Genomic DNA, 13,122 nt, shown 5'->3' with positions numbered 1-13,122 from the left:
TTTCTTGGTGAGGGGGAGGAGAGGAATCACAGAGTCTGTAGAAATGGGGTTCTGTTCAGAGGTTCAGAAGATAGGTTTTGTGTAATCCTATGCTAAATTCAGCATCAGATCTTTTGGGGAGCTGTGTAAAACCAGTATGTTTTTCTTGTCTTTACTTTTACTGCACACCTCAAAAATGATGATAGCACATGGCTTTTCAGCTATCTCACCCTCAAGGCAAAATGTACAAGGCTGCTAGGCGGCGTTACCTCTTCCTCTTCCTAGAGACAGCTAACCCCCTCAAAGGATGCTGATGTCTGGAGAGGGAATGCCTATGAGCAGAAATGGGGAAAAGGAGGGAGGTTTGGGATGGGGTGGGGGTAAGATGGAGTTCGGGGCATTGAATAGAAAGGAAGAAGGCGGGAGGGAATATGTATTTGATTCAAAGAAAAAAAAGTCAATTCAGTCCCCCTGTTCTTTGTAGAACATTTAGCTTTGACCCTCCCTTGCTTTCTCTACTCCCTCCCACCACCCCCCAACTCATACACACACAGCCACACAGGGTCCAGCAGATCTGCAGGATATCACACCAGCGAGCCTTTTCTATCTTCTGCACAGAGATGCATGCTTCTTAATATATATCTTCACTGTATAGTGTGTATATGTCCACACTGTTGCAACAGGCAGACACTGAGGGAGGAGAGAGGGAAATAGGGAGAGATAGTGACAGGAAGGGAGAGAGGGAGGAATAGAGAGAGGTAGAGTGAGAGTCAGACTGAACTAGGAAAAGGGAGGGGGAGAGCTTTATATGTTGGTTACATGTTTATGATGCAGTGAAAAATATCAATTTAGATAAAAAAAAAAAAACAAGGCTTGAGGATAGAATCTGAGTATTTCTCATATTTCTGGTGAACTAGTCCACATAGCTGCAGCCAAAGCCCTGACCAGACCTCTATTTGTGCTGAGCAGACTGGAGGCGACCCAGGGTAAGTTATGGGCTTTTTTCTTTCTCTCCCTCTCTACACTGCTGATTACGATGCTGCTGATTGATTGGTTAGAGGCTGTGGATTATCACGGGCCGCTCGTCACCAGGTACCTGATGATGAGAGGAGAGAGAGACGAGAGGAGAGCAGGAGGAGGGGAGGGAGGGAGGGAAGGAGGGGTGGAAATTAGATGAGCATGGCCAGTGCTCACATCACCAGATCTCACTAACTCTCTTTCTGATTTCTCTGTTTACTCTGCCATTGCACATTTGTATACCGTGTGTGCAAAAATTGATTTTGTGCATTTCTGTGTATTTGTGTATCATCTTGATGTGCGTGTGTGGTCCCAGCCGGCACACGTTTCCAGCCCGCCTGCCTTTCTGTAGTCAAACCGGCGTGTGCTGATGAGGCTGTGGGGAGGGGTTTGCTGATGAGGGAGAGCCAAAGGGGCCTTTTTGTGAATATGCAGATGAGGGGCATGTGTAAATGGGAGGGGGCTCGACGTGAGTGTGTGCCACACGCTTTATTGTTTATATGTTCTCCATAGGGAGCCTGATCCTCAACAGATTGCCGACGTTTGGTGTGATCTTGCCGCTGCTTTGTTTGGGGCATTCACTGACAAAGATAGAGAAGGAGAAGAGGAGAGCCGGGGAGGGGAAAAGTAGAGGGGGGGGGAACAGATAGAAAAATACAGTTAAAGAGAAGGGAGAAAAAAATGGTAGAGCAGCTTCAGGGCATATTTTCACCCCATTGACAAGATGTGATGATTGCTGTTTTGCCCCCTCCCTCCTCCCCTTTACCTCCCTAGACGTTTTTCTAATCCATTTGCATGTCAAAGCAGTGGAGGCCACTGCGCAGATTAGTATGAGATGACATAATGATGTAATGAATTAAATGCTCCTGTTTAAGCGCTGCACTTTGCTTTAGTGGGAGGCAAGGACAGGGGGATGAGGGGAACAAGTAAGGATGAGACACTGGCATGCTTTTCTGTTGAGTTTTCTTTTATGCTCTTCTCAGGAATTCTGATTGAAATAACCTTTTCTGCTTGATTTGATCACAACACTACATCTGAGTTTGCAGTGAGCTTAATTATATTTACATATTTTAGCTGCATGTATATTTTTGACTGTTCCCATTTTCCCTGATGTTATAGGCTGTTAAACTTGGACTCTTATCAATTGTACTGTACAAATCCAATTTAACATGCTTAATGGGTCATTATATTTTATTTCATTTTCTTGTGAAAGTGTTTATGTGGGTTTCTCTATATTCTAATATTTTTAAATCAAAGAAAATGTGTAACTTAATTTTTCCTCTTGTGGTTTTCAATAGAGGTATAAAAAAGTTTATTTTTCATAATAATAAAAGAGGCCTCTTAGCTGTCCCTTTCTAGCAGCAGCTCTGTATTTTTGGAGGTTTCTGTTTGAAGAGTTGTGTGAAGACTGTCAAAAAAAAGGGAATCAGTTCACATTTTGGCCTGCTCAAGAAAGGGCTTATAGGATCACACAAGGCTGATTACTGTACCTTCATCTTCTTTCTTTCTCATTTCTCCCATCTCCCTACATTTCTTTTTATCATGGTCTGGCAGTACTTGTCTATTAACACTCACTCATTTTTTTGTCTAGCTGGATGTTAAGGATATTTTTTGCTAAAAATGTGGCAGAAATAAAAGCGTATGGAGTATATCATCGATTGATACACTGGCTAAAGCAGAGTTTTTATGAGGCCGAAAAGATCTGAGACACGACACCTGGGTCTCTATGGAGAAACACCTACTGTGCGACAGGAGCTGGAGTGTGTCACTCTTGTCATCTCCCACCCCAGCAATGATAGAAACCCTCCTATACACACACACACACACGCACGCACACGCACACGCACACGCACACACACATGCACACACACTTCAGTCACATGTAACAATTGGGACAGCTGTTTCATTGAGGACAAGGGCAGTACGTGGGCTTGTTGAGGATATAGATATGTCCCACATCTCACTAAACTTTGGGTTATTCACACTACCTTACTTCTCTCCACTCTTATCGATTTTAGATGTACTACACAGATTCAGTTTTGCTCGCCTGATGGTTGTCTCTTTTATTTGGTCATGATTTGGTTCTTCCCGGGGTGGAGGAATTGACATGATTGACAACAAAATCAATAGTTACTGAAGACATTGTGATGGGTCAGTGGAATATTTATGGAATTTATAGATTTATCAAAAGAAAGTCTAAATGAAGTAATGATTAAAGTAATATAAGCTTGATATTGATTTTTAGATGATTTTAAAATGTTTCCCTGACAAACGTGTACTTTAGAGATGTTCTTAGAATCACATTTCCAATAATATAAGCACCAACATTGTAACACTTACTAGTGAATTCGGAAAGAGGGGAGAAAATTTGTAAATCAGTTTTTCTAGTTTATGATTTCTAGCCGTCCCCAGTGCGGCCCCTGGAGCCGTGTCCAGGCGGGTGTGGCCGTGTGGAGTCAGCTGGCTGGTGCAGGGGGTAATGAGTATGCACTGTGACAGCTGGGATAAAGTGTATGGATGTGTTTGGTGGGAGTAATCAGCTGCCGACCACGGGGTGCAAGAGGGTGATGTGAGGCTTTATGACTGCAGAGCTTAAACACACACACATGCACACGCACACACACAGAGGTCCGTTGGGACTGCATGCTTCACCTCACCCTTGCACTGCTGAATGTATCCTAAGCTTCACCGCCAGCTTCTCCTTTTTGCCTTCAGTAAAAATATATTTTCAGCATTTGCTTCCAATGTCCTAAAAAAATATTTTTTGTTTAATAACACATAATTCAATCAGAAAAATGTAAACATTACATTGTCACGAAACACGTCCGCACATTAGAAAATAAATTAATATTTTAATTTATACGATAAAGTTGTATTTTGTGAATCAGGATTGAGTATTTGGTTGTTAAACAGCACATCCAGCAGAATATTGAATATGTTGTGTAATTGCATTACTGAACAGATTTGCTTTGTTACGAACCACATCTCAATTGAAGTTTTTGGATACTCTCTTTTGGAGTGCTTTACAAGTAATTGATACAAAGTAGGCCCTACTGGCCGGTGAAATTGAACACACTAGTAAATGCATAAAGGGAAAATAAATATTGATCACCCAGTACATTAGAATAGCACAGCTTTGATTAGATTTTTACAGTTTGTGGGGTATGTTGTTGTGTGTGAGTATTGGTGGTGGTGGGGGCATGCATGTATATTTTTTTGACTGTCTGGGTGTTTGTGTTTGCCTGTCTGCAAATGTGCAGCTGTAATCCTCAGCTTGGATTGTCTGTGGTCTTTAAATATTATGTTAGTGTCTGAGAAAGGTGATGAAATGCCTGTTTTAGCTTTTGACTACACTTCTGTGTGTGTGTGCGTGTGTGTGTGCGTGTGTGTGTGCGTGTGTGTGTGCGTGCGTGTGTGTGTGTGTGTGCGTGTGTGTGTGTGTAAAGTGAAAGCTTGTGTACATGTGTGAGAGTTGGAGCCCTTGCCTTGAACTCCTGGCCCTGTCACTCTGGGCTGCAGTTTTCCCCAGCTCCTCTAGGTTCTGAGGAGGATAGGCGGGAAAGAGGATTATTGGTATTGATCTACCCAGGGGGATCATTAGGCATCACTATCAATTCACAGCTCCTAGCACACAGCACCGGCCCGCACAGACATTGCCAATTTGTCCCTATTAGAGAACCCAGTTTCTGGGTGTCTGCTGTGAGCGGCTGCTCAGGCCCCACTGGAGAGCAGCCAGCCAGGGCCTGGCTTAGGCCTGACCACAGTGGGCTCTGTTGCACTCCGCTATGGTGATGAGACACTTGTTGGCTGTGATCACCTGCTTGATATCATGAGGCATACACAATTGAATATGCAATCTAAGTACCGTTTTTTTCTCTGAGGAAAAAAAAAAACTTGTCCTATGTTTTGCATTAAAATATCTGGGACTTAAAATGTTATTTAGGGAAACAAAAGAAAATAAGATTTTTTTAGACTCCCTGCACACATTCCACTTCCTGTCAGTAGCTTCCTCTACATCCCCATATTATTTACCAAGGGGTAATTGGCACTGTAATAGAATACTTTAGTGTGGCTTATCCAGCCTGGCCCACTTATCTGTGTAAGCTGGCTGTTCAGGGGACTAAAGCTGCTAGATCCGTTGTCGCTGACTTTAACCCTCTCTGCTAGAGTCAGGTGTGCAGGGAGCTGCACTACTAACTGCCACTGCATGCCATGATGGGTGGTAGATGCCATTAGATACCCCTCACTCAATTTTAAGAGACTATGAGCAACTGGCGTCGCTCAAAATGATATAAATATAGAAAAAATTATATATATGTATATATGTCATTCTTTCATACCACATTTATATTTTCTTATATATTTTTTATTCTTTGTTTTATTTAATCTTTTTGAATTTTTTAAATATTCTTCTCAGGCTGTAGATTTGTTTACCACTTAAATGTAAACTACCACACCAGCCTCGTGTTTTATATATTTTAATGTTGTCTGTGAACAATTTTATCAATTTTTTTTATCAATCAATTTTACTAAAATAAGGTAAGAATTCCAGTAAAAAATGTTTTTATAGCAACTGTATATACAATCTGACAAAGACATTTTCTGTGTGGCTCCTTTTCTAAAACACGACAACCCCACAATGAAACATTTATATTATATCTATAGACTGCTGGCATTATAACCATTGTTTACTGACTAACCACTCTCTATATCTGGTTACTCTCCTTAACAGGGAGGTTTATACCTAGTTTGCTGTGAATATGTGTAAGAAGAACATTATATGAATAGAAAATGGTGTTGAACAAGACAATACACTTACATAAGATTGGTATGCCTAAAGTGTGGTGCAGGACTCATAAAGAAAGTGGTTTGAAAATATTTTTTCTTATCCCGGGTGGGGTGTAAAAAGTTTTGTTTGATTAATTATGTTGATATGCGTTTTCTGTTTGTGTTGAGGTCGCTTTCAGTGTATGAGTCTGAAAAAAAGTAACTTATATGATGGCCACACACACACACACACGCACACACACACACACACACACACACACACACACACACTCACACACATGCACACTCACACATGCACACAAGGAGTGAATCAGACAAACCTTGCAGTTGACCAAGCGGGTCAGTGAACAGCAGGTGATTTTTTTCTCACGCCTCTTGACCCTTCTCCTGGCCTCTTTAGCTGCAGCCTAACAAAATCTTAATCATGCAGAAAGCAGATACCTCCCACACAGATTTTACCCTCACTCTAGCCAAATACAGTATAGACACACTATACTCTTATAGTCAGGAATAAACCCATCTCTCTGACTTTGCAAACAGTGCCATGGTTAGTGAAGACAGTGTAATTTCACACTGGGGTCTATTAGAGGGTGAGCCGGGTGTGAAGGACATCCTACACATCTTTTAAGTGCTCTAATAAATCATCTTCAACACATTTAAAATTCATCAGTGCTAGCACTTTGCCCTCTTTCTTTCCGAATCGGTCCTGCATGGTCAGACAGCCATACCACATGAACACAGCAGTAGAAACCATACTCCAGGGGAGGAACATATTGGTCTTCAACCTGAGGTTTTGCATGTGGAAATCAAAGGCCCGCTGGTAATGACTTCAGTCTGGGCAATGTGTGGGGGTCCTTTTGAGCTGCTATTCCCCAGTCACAGCACTACTTTCACACATCCTCATTCTCGGGCTGTTCATAGGACGCTGTGCAGCTCTCCCGTGCTAGGTCAACGACCACACAAATGACATATGGAGCCAGCTCTGTTTTAACCAGCCCATCCAGTCGGTCACACTTCATCAAATATAAAAGCAAAGGAAATATTTGTAAGAGTAAATCATAAGGAAGCAGCATACACCCATGTATATGACACAGATTTTCTTGAGTGTTAAATTGCCTAAAAGGCAGAAGAAAAGAATGAAATTGATGATTCAATTGTTGTTATGTTTAGTCTCCAGCAGAATTTTTGTGGTTCCACCAAGAGAGGGCAGTGTGGCCTGCCCAAGAGCATGGCTAGTAGCTGCAATTCATGGTTGGAACAATGTGATCAACTGACATAAGCAGACAGGCACACACACACACACACACACACACACACACACACACACACACACACACACACACACACACACACACACAAACACCCACACACCCACATGCCCTGTCCCTCGCTTGGTTGTTATATACATAGATGATATACAGACATGGCTGTCTTTTTTTCTTTCTTCATGGTGGTGTGGAGAAACTCTGTGATCTTCTATCTGGCATGCATGCCTTTCTTATACGTTCTGGTTAATTTCCTCTCAGTTCATCTTTAATTGATGTTTGTCCAAACAGAATGAACATATTTTAGTTGAAAAGCCAACCCATTTACTAAATCCTATAAATAATAACATCCTTAGTCCAGATGTATTTATCTATGTAAACGGTGCCAATACTAATGCAGGAATGAATGTAGTATGAAATGAATGAAATATAAGCAAAAGCAGAAGGACATTTGTTAAATTAAAAGGACTACATGGTTTTGTGCCATTTTGTTTCTATCCTTCTATCCGTGTTTTTATGAGGCAGTGGAGGCAGACTGTCTGGGAGTAATCAGATAAAAACAGGAATCATTCATGATCCTTAAAAATGTACAAATGAAAAATAAACAGATCGCACAGAGCCAGAGGGAGCGATGTGTGCTTCCGCTTCTGTAGATTTTACCCAGAGGACCAGTCATCAGCGGATCTCACTGGTAGAAATCCAACATCATCTCAGTATGCATTTGTGTCGTATGTTTTGTTATCTGAGAATGTAAGAATGTGTATGTGTGTTTTCTGGGGAGGAGGGAGAGGCTAAGTCTGTGAGCGAAGGAAGGAAAGGAGAGAAAAAGAAGGGAGAGATGGATGAGGGCAGTTCGGGGGCCCTGGGTGTTTTAATTATCCACCGCTCTGTCGTTGGGTCAGAGCTTGCTATCGCTCCCTGGCTTTATCCCTGTCTCATGATTTGAGCAGTACCTTTATCCCTAAGCCTTCAGCTCCTCTGGCCAAACAAAGAAAAAAGGGAGGGCAAAGAAGGGGTTTTACAGCAGTAACTATGCCACATTTACCATTAACATCCCTCAATCTCCTCTTTTTTATGCAGTGCAGAGCAGAGTAACCTCAATAAAGTGACCCCAGTGAGGCCTGGTAGTGTAAGAATATGGCTGTTGGGATGGAGGATCCTCTTGCACTAGGGCAGAGCCGGTCTAGTTCTGCTCAAAAGCTGAAGCAAAGTGCTGGCAGCCTCCTAAACAAGTGGGGTGAAGGAGCACATATTTTATCTTCTTTCTCCCTTCACTCTTTCTTTCTGCCTTTTTTCGTGAGAAGAGATCATCGAAATGCCAAGCGTTCCAGGGACGCTGTTTGTCTGATAACACTATCGGCAGAGGAATGGCTACTGTGGATGGGCACAGTGGTCATGTGACCTTGCTGTAGAATTAACCTGAAGCGGAAGCATTTATACATCCGTGCTGAGCATCGGAGTCAATTTCACTGTTATTGAATATAATGGTACTTATTGAATTCAGGATTTACTTTGATTGAAAACACTGGGTGAATGAATCCATGTTTTCCATGAATGCCATCATTTTAAAAAGAGAAGTTCAACTACTAATTGCTTACCCTTGCAAAGAAAATAAATATATTAATTCAATTATCTTTGAACTAATATTATTTTTTAATACTACAAAACGTTTTTTTTGTAAATTGTAAACAATTTAAAATAAATTTGAACGCAATGTTTGTTTTGACAGGAATTAAACTATATGTGTGCTAACAAAATTCTGTGTTAAAAATAAGAAAACAATCTTTTGGTTTTTAGGCCAAAATGAATATTTTGGTAAATGTTGTCATTGTTTTTATCTTTCCAGTCAAATAAATTCACCTAAAAATATTCAATTGAGGAGGGAAATTTAGTGTAGAAAAAAACAGTGCACGGAGACAAAAGCCTTCTTTTCTTTTCTTCTGCTGTATACTGTATTTGTATTGTTTGCCGGGAAAAATCCACAAAGCAAATGTATTTAACAGGGTGTGCATAAAAGCTGGTGTGTGTATATTGTATATCCTGAGTGAATGTGTTAGTCTGTAATTTCTGGACTATACTGTATCTCCATGACAACATGGTTTTGATGTGGGTTCCCTTCCTGACATTTCCCCATTTGGCAAGGCTTGTGAATTGCCTTGCCTCTCCTTCAGTCAGCATGTCACATGAAAAAAAGGTGTTGGGGGGAGAGAGAGGGGTAACGGGGGGTGTGCATGGGGGGCAGTATGAGGAATCTAATGGGCGTCTGGTCTGATTGTCCTCAGCCGTGGCAGTAGAGACAAAGCAGATGAATTGTGCAATGGATTCGAAGAGATTGGAGACAAGTGCATGTCAGCAGCCCCCCCCCCCATCCTCTAGGATCCCTCCCTCTCCATCTCTCCTCTCTTTTTGTCTGACATCCTGAAAAAAAGCAGGCATGACAGCAGTGCTCTGCTTGAGCAAAACATTAAAAACAAAATGCAATCCTCACCCGTTTTTCTTTTATAATAGATATTCAGGCAGACATTCAGTGTATTGAACCCATATTAATTGTGAGACACGTGCATGACAAATCTTCAAAATATTAATCACTAAGCAAACATCAAGGACATTTTGATTCGTGCTGTCTGAAATGCTAGAAATAAATGACAGCATTTATAGAAAACACACTTAAAGATAAAGGCACTTATCTAATCAGCTAAATAGAAGCACACTGGGCTGAAATCTGATGGACTTTTTCCCTGTATGTTTTGTTTCTTACTCTCATGATTTGTACTATTTTTTGGGGGGGGAGGGGATGATATTTTATAATAATTTATTCAACTCTCCATATTGAGTAAATGTCTAGCCAGTGTGTCTGGTTGGTATTTACCCTTTCCACTGGATGCTAACCTCCAGGAAAAACGTTGATAGTCAGCATAGGCAGCTTCAAACACCTCACTGCTTCCGTCCTGAAGGTAGAACAGCGATTCTTTGTGCTTCCACATGTTCATCTCTGAACCCAAGAAGAAAAATCACAGAAAGCCTTATTTTTTGCTACTGTTTTTGTAGCTTTGGCCAGTGTCTTAGTTTAGGTGAATGATAATGATTTGTAGCAGTGTAGTCCAGGACTGCAAGTGTGAGGATCTCCTGCAGTAAGTGTGCTGATGTGTTTTAGACAGCTACTTCAGCTTTGTAGTTTCAAAGAGGAAATACATTCAGGGCTCCGAGAGGTATCATGTTTCTTCCACAAGACATGATGAGTTATTAAGCTGTATTTAGAATGTAATATAGGCCTATCGTTTTTAAAATTTTTATTTTTTTAAATTATTGTCCTAATTTACAGCACCAGCCATTACACTAAATTTGACGTCATCAATTACATCCCTCAGTAATTTAGAAAATGGAAAATAGTTTTAATACAAGCAAAAGCAATATCAAGAATATTTAGAATAAGTGCTGAAATTTTAATTTGCTTATGTCTTAAATATACCCCATTATTAAGATGAATAGACACAATACATTTTCACTTCTATCAAGTGACCACCTTGACAGCACTGGTCTGCCAGCTTTTGTTTTGTGTTGACTGCATTTATTATTCATCTTTATATCAATCTGTATTTTAATATGAATAATGGAAGAGGTATCAGAGGAGGAAGAGGGATGTGAGAGAGGGGTGGCACACAGCATGTGTCCTTGGCTGTTCTCTGCTCCTGCACTCCTCAGAGTGGAGCGGGGGGGGGGGCTTGTCGGACTCAGAGTCTAGCTGTGCCTGGTGCTGGGCCAGGATTCTGGGTCCTGCTCTCTCTCCTCACCACCTCCTCCTGCCTGCCTGCTTACCTGGCTGGCTCTCTTGTTGGATTTAATAACAGTGTATAAATCAAAAGCCTCCTGTCAGCCACACAGCCTTCATTAAATTCAAATGGGGAACGGGTCTCTTTGGATCCAATTTTAATAAAACCAGGTAATCAAATATGGGTTTAAAAATGGGTCATCATTTCACAGCCCCACAGATGTCTGGTCGCCATCGGTTTCTTGTGTACACATTTAACATTTCAGGGAAGAAGACCCCACTTATACATAAAGTATACTGTATGCATTCTCTGCAAGTGTGCCAATATATTGTTTCTTTGTATGCAGACACAGTGACGGTTCACTAACACAATACATTCTATTCAGTCGAAGATCTTCAATAGCTACACCTTTTCCATTTACTTGTGCAGTTTACAATTATAATTTGTTTGTTTTTTACATGAGCAGAATATACATCCTTGAGATTCCTTTATGTTCACTGAATAGAATTAGTGGGATGACTGATAAATGTTATATAAGATTTATTAAAAATGTGATTGTCATTGTGTCCTATCAGATAATAAAAAATCAAGTTTTTCTCTGTTTATATTTTCCTAATCAGTGTAGTCTGAGCTCTTTAGATGTGTACATGTAAGAAATATATTCTTCATGATATACAGTATATTATGCACAAATACAGTATAGAAACAAACATAATATAGCTTAGTATAGTGGAGTAAGCTATTCTCCTCATCCAATCATATTTAGTGCCTATCTGCTGATTTATGTACAAAAACACAAACAGAAGGTAGATAAACAGATGTTCAGTCATATAAGCATGTCGTGTTCCAGCACGTTTTAACTGTTGTCGCTCAGTTGGGGTTAGTGTTGTATCTGGACTGAGCCAAAGCCCAGCGTATAGAGATGACTGTGTTGCCATCTTTCTTTTTTATTGTTACTGATTTTGGAGGTACCACGATTCTCTGACCAAATATACCAACAAAATATACCAACAGTCCGAGCGATTTTTTTGTGCAATGATGTTATTGTGCCCAGTTTTGTACATGACCTGCATGTCATGCATGCATCAGTGCTGGCTCAAGGCAGCCATTTTTATTTTAATGGTGACAGTCGCACAGCTTATAGAGTACCTGTTTTCTATGTCTTGAAATCATTATTTCTGGTGCACAATGGAGATGATTTGAGATTTGAAATTAGATAGACATCATACATGAGAAATTCCTATTTTAAATTATGCATAGAATGAGGGTATAAATTGTCACGTATTATGCAGAACTGTAAAGATAGGAGCAGGACTTTTGTACTGTATCAGGTGCTTTACACTTGTATTTTTTTGATGATCAAAAGGAAGAAAAACTGCCTGTATCATACAGCTTGCAGGCAGAAGAGGGCACTATGAGTCGTGGATGTGCATTCTCCTTCTCTGTCCCTGTCTTTCTTTCTGTGTCTGTCTCTGTATCTCATCTCTCTTTCTGTCCTCTTCCATTGCACTCACTTGCTTTGCTTCACTATGTTTTTTGTAACACTTCGCCATGTATTTGTTCTTCAAAGCCATAATCAACATGAATTTATGTCATAAATGGGGGAGGGCCTACATAAGAGCATATTCAAAACACATGCTGTAAAACACAGGTGGAAATTGAAAATTAAATCATGTTACTTAATATCATGGTATCAACTTATAGCTTCACTGAGTAGTTGTGTGTGCACATATTCACATTTTATATATTCAACTGACACCAACCTCATCTCACTTTCATCATATTCCCACCGAAAAGTAGTAATTATTTTATTTATGTTGAATATACTTTTATTAAATTACTTACACAATAACGATAATGATATTGTGGTGAAACTCTGTGCTGCAACATTTGGGAGTCTCCAAACATGCCACAAATGCTTCATCATTTTCTAGACACACCACTCCTTCATCTGGCCTGTTCAACCGTTCACACAAATGCTACAGTATTATCCTCCAGCACTCATCTTCAGTGTAATTTGGCCTTTGACTGATTATTGCTGCTGGTTGGGAAGAGAAAATCTAGACTTATGATTTTATAACTGTGTCAGAAAAAACACATATATTGTATTTCAGCAACTAATACATATAGTATTTCCGGATTTTGGATTTGATATAAATACAAACTACGGTAGCTCCACCCTCTCTTTCTTACTGAACAGCATTGTATGTAACTTTACTTTCTATATTTTCAAGATGCCTCTTTTTTGGCTTTCTTCTGTAGAAATTGCTCGTCCTTTGTTAGAGAGGAAGGCATGCAGGGAG

The 13,122-nt window shown here is 40.3% G+C and overlaps 1 protein-coding gene across 1 annotated transcript in view; it reads left to right on the top strand.

Moving 5' to 3' along the window:
• Positions 1–622: 622 nt before the first annotated feature.
• Positions 623–13,122, top strand: part of zfhx3b (zinc finger homeobox 3b) — a 296,238-nt gene continuing 283,738 nt past the window's right edge. The window contains exon 1 of the mRNA XM_044200100.1: positions 623–965. The gene's annotated coding sequence lies outside the window, so the exon portion shown is untranslated. The remainder of the gene's footprint in view (positions 966–13,122) is intronic.

The sequence above is a fragment of the Siniperca chuatsi genome, linkage group LG1, assembly GCF_020085105.1.
Source record: "Siniperca chuatsi isolate FFG_IHB_CAS linkage group LG1, ASM2008510v1, whole genome shotgun sequence".
Classification (NCBI taxonomy): Eukaryota; Metazoa; Chordata; class Actinopteri; order Centrarchiformes; family Sinipercidae; genus Siniperca; species Siniperca chuatsi.
This window is presented reverse-complemented; position numbering and strand designations above follow the sequence as displayed.